This window comes from Plectropomus leopardus, chromosome 1 (assembly GCF_026936395.1).
Source record: "Plectropomus leopardus strain MGB_pleo_1.0 chromosome 1, ASM2693639v1, whole genome shotgun sequence".
Taxonomy (NCBI): domain Eukaryota; kingdom Metazoa; phylum Chordata; class Actinopteri; order Perciformes; family Serranidae; genus Plectropomus; species Plectropomus leopardus.
The window spans coordinates 2605776-2611775 of record NC_142176.1 but is presented as its reverse complement, the minus strand read 5'-3'; positions in this window follow the sequence as shown (position 1 = coordinate 2611775).

The following is a 6000-nucleotide window of genomic DNA, read 5'->3' as shown; positions in this document are numbered from 1 at the left end:
ATTTAAGTCATTAGTAATATATCGTTTTTTCTAAGAAGCATCCCAAATGCAGGTAAATAGTTGAAGCCCGCCCCCACCTGGGTCTTGTTATGTCAGCGTGCTCCGTCTGCTGTCAGTCTGCAAGAATCCCACCCAGAGAAACGTAATTAAACACGGAGACGGTGAGATGCACTCAGCAGGCAGAAACAGCAGCTCCAGTGGAAACACACTGACTCAACTGTAAACTGTGTGTGGCCTGAGGAGCAGCAGCACTTTGAGGAGCTCGAGGTGGCATAAAAAAATAACAATATCAATCCCAAAATAACTTTTCCTCCATTGAAATACGAGACGTAGTCGATAGAATGTCGATAGAACGCATTCCAGCCATGTTTTGACAGACAACACGAACAGCCAATGATAGTGTTTGACAGCCACAGCGTTGAAACAGACACATCTGCAGAGGTGAAAGTAACTTCTTTAGACTTCTACAGACGACTTTGTGTTAGTTTCAGCTTTAATCAGACTTTGGATGAATTATTTAGAAACACCAGGACGCATCGCTCCGTGTCTCATCCAGCCGCTCGCGCTGAGCTCTCATTATTATTACCAGGGGCAGATATAATGTTTTGGGGGCCCGGGGCCACAAGCACATGAGCTTATTTTCAGCCTTTCTCTAACTGTGAATGTTGGCAGGCTGTTGGCAGCTATAGGAGAAGTAGGCCGACTCAAAAGGTTTTAATTCTTGTGTAAAATGATTTACAGCACAGAAGCTTGATAGAAGTTGAAGTCAAATTTGTGTGATTGTAATTGATGTGTAATTTCAAATGAAATCTTATATTTTGAGCATGAATGTATTATTTTGAGGTGTATAAATCCACAGCATATGTGTGTGAAACACAGTGTGCTGTATAGAGTTACAGGGATTAAACAAAGCTTCAGTGCAGATAATTTGCATCCATTTTTATCAGCATTTTGGGAGCAAACTTTTGAAACCAGGTTCAAGAGTGTAATTTCTTGAAAGCGCCATTACAATTGTCATTGTCATTACAAAGTTACACCACCAACTACTGGCCTGGCATGCATACTTCAGGATTTTCGGTTGTTTTTGTGGATCCATGTGCACAAGGATCATTTTCACAATGTTACACAGATTTTTTTTTTAAACCGCAAAGAAAAGACTTTTCGCCTTTGGTAGAGCCGAGGTTTTATTGATGAAGATGGAGCTGAATGTAGGAATGTGTGTGCAGTGTTGTCTGGAACTGTAATCTGAGGAAAATAGGAAATGTGCTTGTATTTTAGCAGATGAGGTCCAGGGGTACATGGACGCGCTGTGGTCACTGCGTCTCCAGTCTCAGAGTTAGTGTGTCGTTGGAAAAAAACCTTTGAATGTATATTTTGAATGCAGGACTTTTACCACTAACAAAGATATAAGCTCTTGGTTCACCGCTGTATAGAACATGATGAAAACATGGCGATGCCCTGGAGGCAGGTTTGAACTCAAACTGTAACACAGCAGAGACGGAGGGCTGCGATTGGCCGACACCTGATGTTTAGTAACAAGGCAGAGCGATGTACAGTCCAGGCGCAGTCATAACTGAGCAAAGAAATGAGAGCATCAATGACGAGAGACAGTGGAGACATAAAGGGACAGAGAGAGGGGTTGTCTGTCTCTCCCACAGATGAAAGACAGTCAGCGAGGAGGAGGAGAAGTCTTTTCTTTTGCCGGTGAAAACAAGAATCAGCAGGGCTAAAGGTAAAGAGGGCTTTCGTATGGCGGCGGGGTACGTTCAAAAGACACACCTGTTGTTTGGCCTGTCGCCGTCTATCCGTCCGTCCCTGTCTGTCTTTCTTGTCAATCTGTCTCACCACACGCAGACGCAACAAGCAGAAACTTCAAACGAGACACCACACCCACTAAAACACACACACACACACACACACACACACACACACACACACACACACACACACACACAGTAACTGAGCAGAGAAATCAGCCGGAGCAGCCTGTGAGGGATTCTGGAACAACAAACAGTGACACTAAAGGAATAATCCGTCTAATATTCCAACATCTAACTTCTGACTATCAAATATCATAGACTGTATAAAATAATGTACGTCGCTGACTTGATGTCACTCATTGGTTTATGGACTTTTTTTCAGTTTGATATTTTGTATGTTGACATTTTGGATTTTTGTTGCCAGAAGTGTTCAAATTTGAATGAGAGTGCAGATGACCCTAAAACTCGGCAGATTACCGAGACAGAGTTGCACAAAACTTAAGCAATATTTTCAAAATGTGGATAAAACACGCGTTTCCACTGAGTGAAGTTCTGTGACTTCTTATCCGGTGATAACATCCCAGTAACCATGGCGATGGGTGTTCACAACATTAGCAGCTTTATTTTTATTGCAGCCACCAAACTAGCCGTCATTATTTCCAATCCAAGGCCACGTAGGCGTGTTATGGAGCCATGATGGAAAGGCGAGCCCCTTATACGTGGGAGCAACCATGTATGAGGGATTTCTGGGAGCTGAGATTTCACAATTTCACAGAGGAATTGTGGATTCAAAACTTCCGGATGATCTGCTCACCTTTCTCAGAGTTATGTGATGCAGTAACAGCTCTTGTAGCTCCTGCTGCATCATGAGGGAGCCAGTTCCTACTGACATAACATCATGTGACCTAAAAAAGACTAAAAAGTGTTTCCATTGCAGTTTTGTGAAATATGGCTTTTTCAAATCGCCTAAAATACCACCTTATATGAGCATAGAAACTGTTTTGCAATAAATGGAAGGGTTTTTTTTTTTCAAAATCGATGTGTTTCCATTATATTAAGCATATTTTATATTCTCAGTTTCAATTTGCACAATTTGAGGGTTAATGGAAACCTGCCTAAGTTGTTTTCCTCGTTCTTCTCATCTTGAAGGATAGGTGGCTTTCTGGTTGTTTTACGTATGAGGTTGTAAACATGTTTATTTGTGCTGTAAAGTCGGACATGTTAGCGTGGAGGTGTTTGGGGATTGCCTTGCTCTTGGAGCCGGCCTCAAGTGGACGATAGAGGAACTGTAGTTTTTGGCGCGTCACTGTGAGGTTGTCACTTGGTAAATACTTATAGTCACAGGGCTTTTTTTGGTTTCTTTTTTAACTTTTCCTTTTGCAGGGGATGTACAAAGGCGTATTAGGGTCATAGTTTTTGGATAAAATAAAACAGATGTAACTTTAACAAAGTTGCAAAACTTTGAATAAAAGTTTACAATATATTAATACCATCATACCCCACTTTGACAGACCTTTTTCATTAATAAGTAAGATCCTTTTTGTTTAACCACAACATTGCTATCGCCAAACTCACCAGACTCCATTTAAATAATCACTCATTTTAGCGTGTATAGATCCAGCATATCTTCACATATGACTGGGTGATTTAAGGGTTTATTTCAGCCAGACCAGACGTGGTGATTGTTGGAAACGTGGAAAGACAAACCAATATGGTTTCTGCGAGCTTTATTTTGTTTCTGTTGACCTTGAATGAATTGCATTTCAGGTTGATAAAATGATTGTTTATATCAATGGAGTCTGGTGGGTTCGGCGATGGCAATTTCTGGGACGTTTCTGGTAAAACAAAAAGGATCTTAGTCTCTAACCTAAAGATTTATCTCCGTGGGATCCTTTCTGTAATGTTGTCAGACACTTGGAACAAAAATCTGAGCCTATCAGAGGCAAAAATGAGCTTTTGATGTACGTTGACGTTGCAGCCTGTTTCACAGCTGCAGTCAATACTGGACCACTTTTAAAAACTGTCTCCAATAGTCATTAAATATGGGAAACAGAGTCCAGGTTGGGAGTCTGCTCGCAACTTTTTCTATAATTTGGACAGATTTTTTTTTTAACAGCCATCAAAATACAGAACCATTTGATGTGTGAATCTCTGCCCTGGCACTGGCTACATTAGGAAATGGACGGGAAAAAAAGTAAAGGCAGGAAGAAAGGTTGAATGTGAGCGGCACGAGATGAGAAGTGTTTGATGGTGATACAGTGTCATGTAAGTTACAGGCCTTCCCTGCTGCTTCACTAATTGAAACCCTGCAAACCACCCTGACTGCAGTCTGAACCGTCCCACTGAGCGCTTGGTGGTGAGAGCAGACCTCCGGCATCAGACCTCAGCCAAACCCTTCAGTGCACACAGCCTCTCATTTTCCATTCATCTGGGCTCTTTCACACACACACTCCTGATCCTTACCTGGCTCTTTGTCCGATAATAGTTTTACATAGAATAAGATTTCACTTGCAATGACGCGGAAATGCTGAAACACCAGTGGAAAGAGCAGCAGCAGCAGCTCAAGCACGTTTAGACAGATTTTAGACGTTGACCAGTTAAGTCCAGTAAACCAAAAGTGATGCTACCAAAATGTCCTTCTTCAACAACCCAAATTTTCCCCAAACTTTGTCTCAGTTTTTGACACCCTAAATAGTTCTATGTTCTCCAGTCACGCCTACAGAAGAGCAATATCTGTAAAATTATTTATAAAATTATTTCTTTGTGTTGACTTTAACAAAAAGACATGAGCCTAATGTCCAGATGGCGATGTGTCCTGTTGCAGCTTGATAGTCCAAAATGGTCGTTACTTGACCTTGTGCATAATCGGGATTTGTGCGTTCAATTCTTATTAAACTCTGACAAACCTGCTTGTGTGCTTTAGTCTTGTCACGATTTGCATATCGGATCCAAATATCGGTTATCGGTCTCACTGATGTTGTTCAGAAGCCCCTGAGGTTGCCAAAACTCAATAAAGTGCAAGAAAAGAAATAAAAACAAAACATTTCTTTATGCTATTACATCTTTACTTTTCTACGTACATTTTTCTCAGACGTGCTTTGGCAACGTAGTTTCCCACAGAATAAAACCCTTTTTAATATGAACCGAATTAAATCAAGAGGACACAGTTTCTTTAGTGTTCTCTCAAATCTTTCGTCGTCAGTATCAGAGATGAGGCGGACGGTCATGTTGCAGACATCAGAAACACGTTCTAATAGAGAAGGAGCGACCACATCTCACACACACACACACACACACACACACACACACACACACACACACACACACACACACACACACAAAGCCGGGATAACACAGAGGGATTAGCAGGGAACAAGCTGAGTGAATGCCTCCATGCCGGTTCCTCATCAACTTAGATCAACTGGAGATCAAATGGAGATCTATAGATTCATGTTAACTCCCCGAGCTGTCATTAAAGCTTTATTCACACACTTCACTAAAGCTTTGTTAAACACTAAATGAAAGACTCGGTATTTCAAGGGCAGGTTGGATTTGCAGTTCCATCAACATTTCTTAAAAGCAGAAATCATCTTGGTGGAGCCAAAGAGCCAGCGACGTAATATTGAATATGAAATCTGGCTGCGGTTAGTTAGCTGAGCTGAATATATTGCTGTGTAATGAGTGATAAATAGGCAAAGCAAGGCAGCTTAATTTGTGTAGCACATTTCATTCAACAAGGCAATTCAGAGTGCTTTACAGAGCAAAAAAATATTTTAAAAAACTTCAAGTATACAGATGAACAATAAAAGAGTAAAGAGATATTATATGAAAGGTAAAATTAATTACTAAATGATTTTTAAAAATTGTAAAAATAAAAATCACCAAAATAAAAAAAAAGTGCAGACAAGAGGTGCAAAGATTAAAAAAAATAATTTAAAATTAAGTTGGTTCTCACAGGCTTATTTAGCTGACTTCAACTTCTTAATTACGTTATTTGTCAGATAGTCTACGTGAAGTTTACATGTCAATCACTTGGCAGCAGATTGTTTAATTCTAGCGGGTTGCCTCAAAAAAATAGATGTGAGTGAAACCCTGGAATAATAGTTGTACTTGTCGGATAAATAATCTGATAAAAATAGGAAATCAGTTTTGAAATTCGCACGTTCCTAGACCACCGACAGATGTACTCCCCCACAATCTTTTCTCCATGAATTCAGCCTTTTCCGGGCTGACACAGATT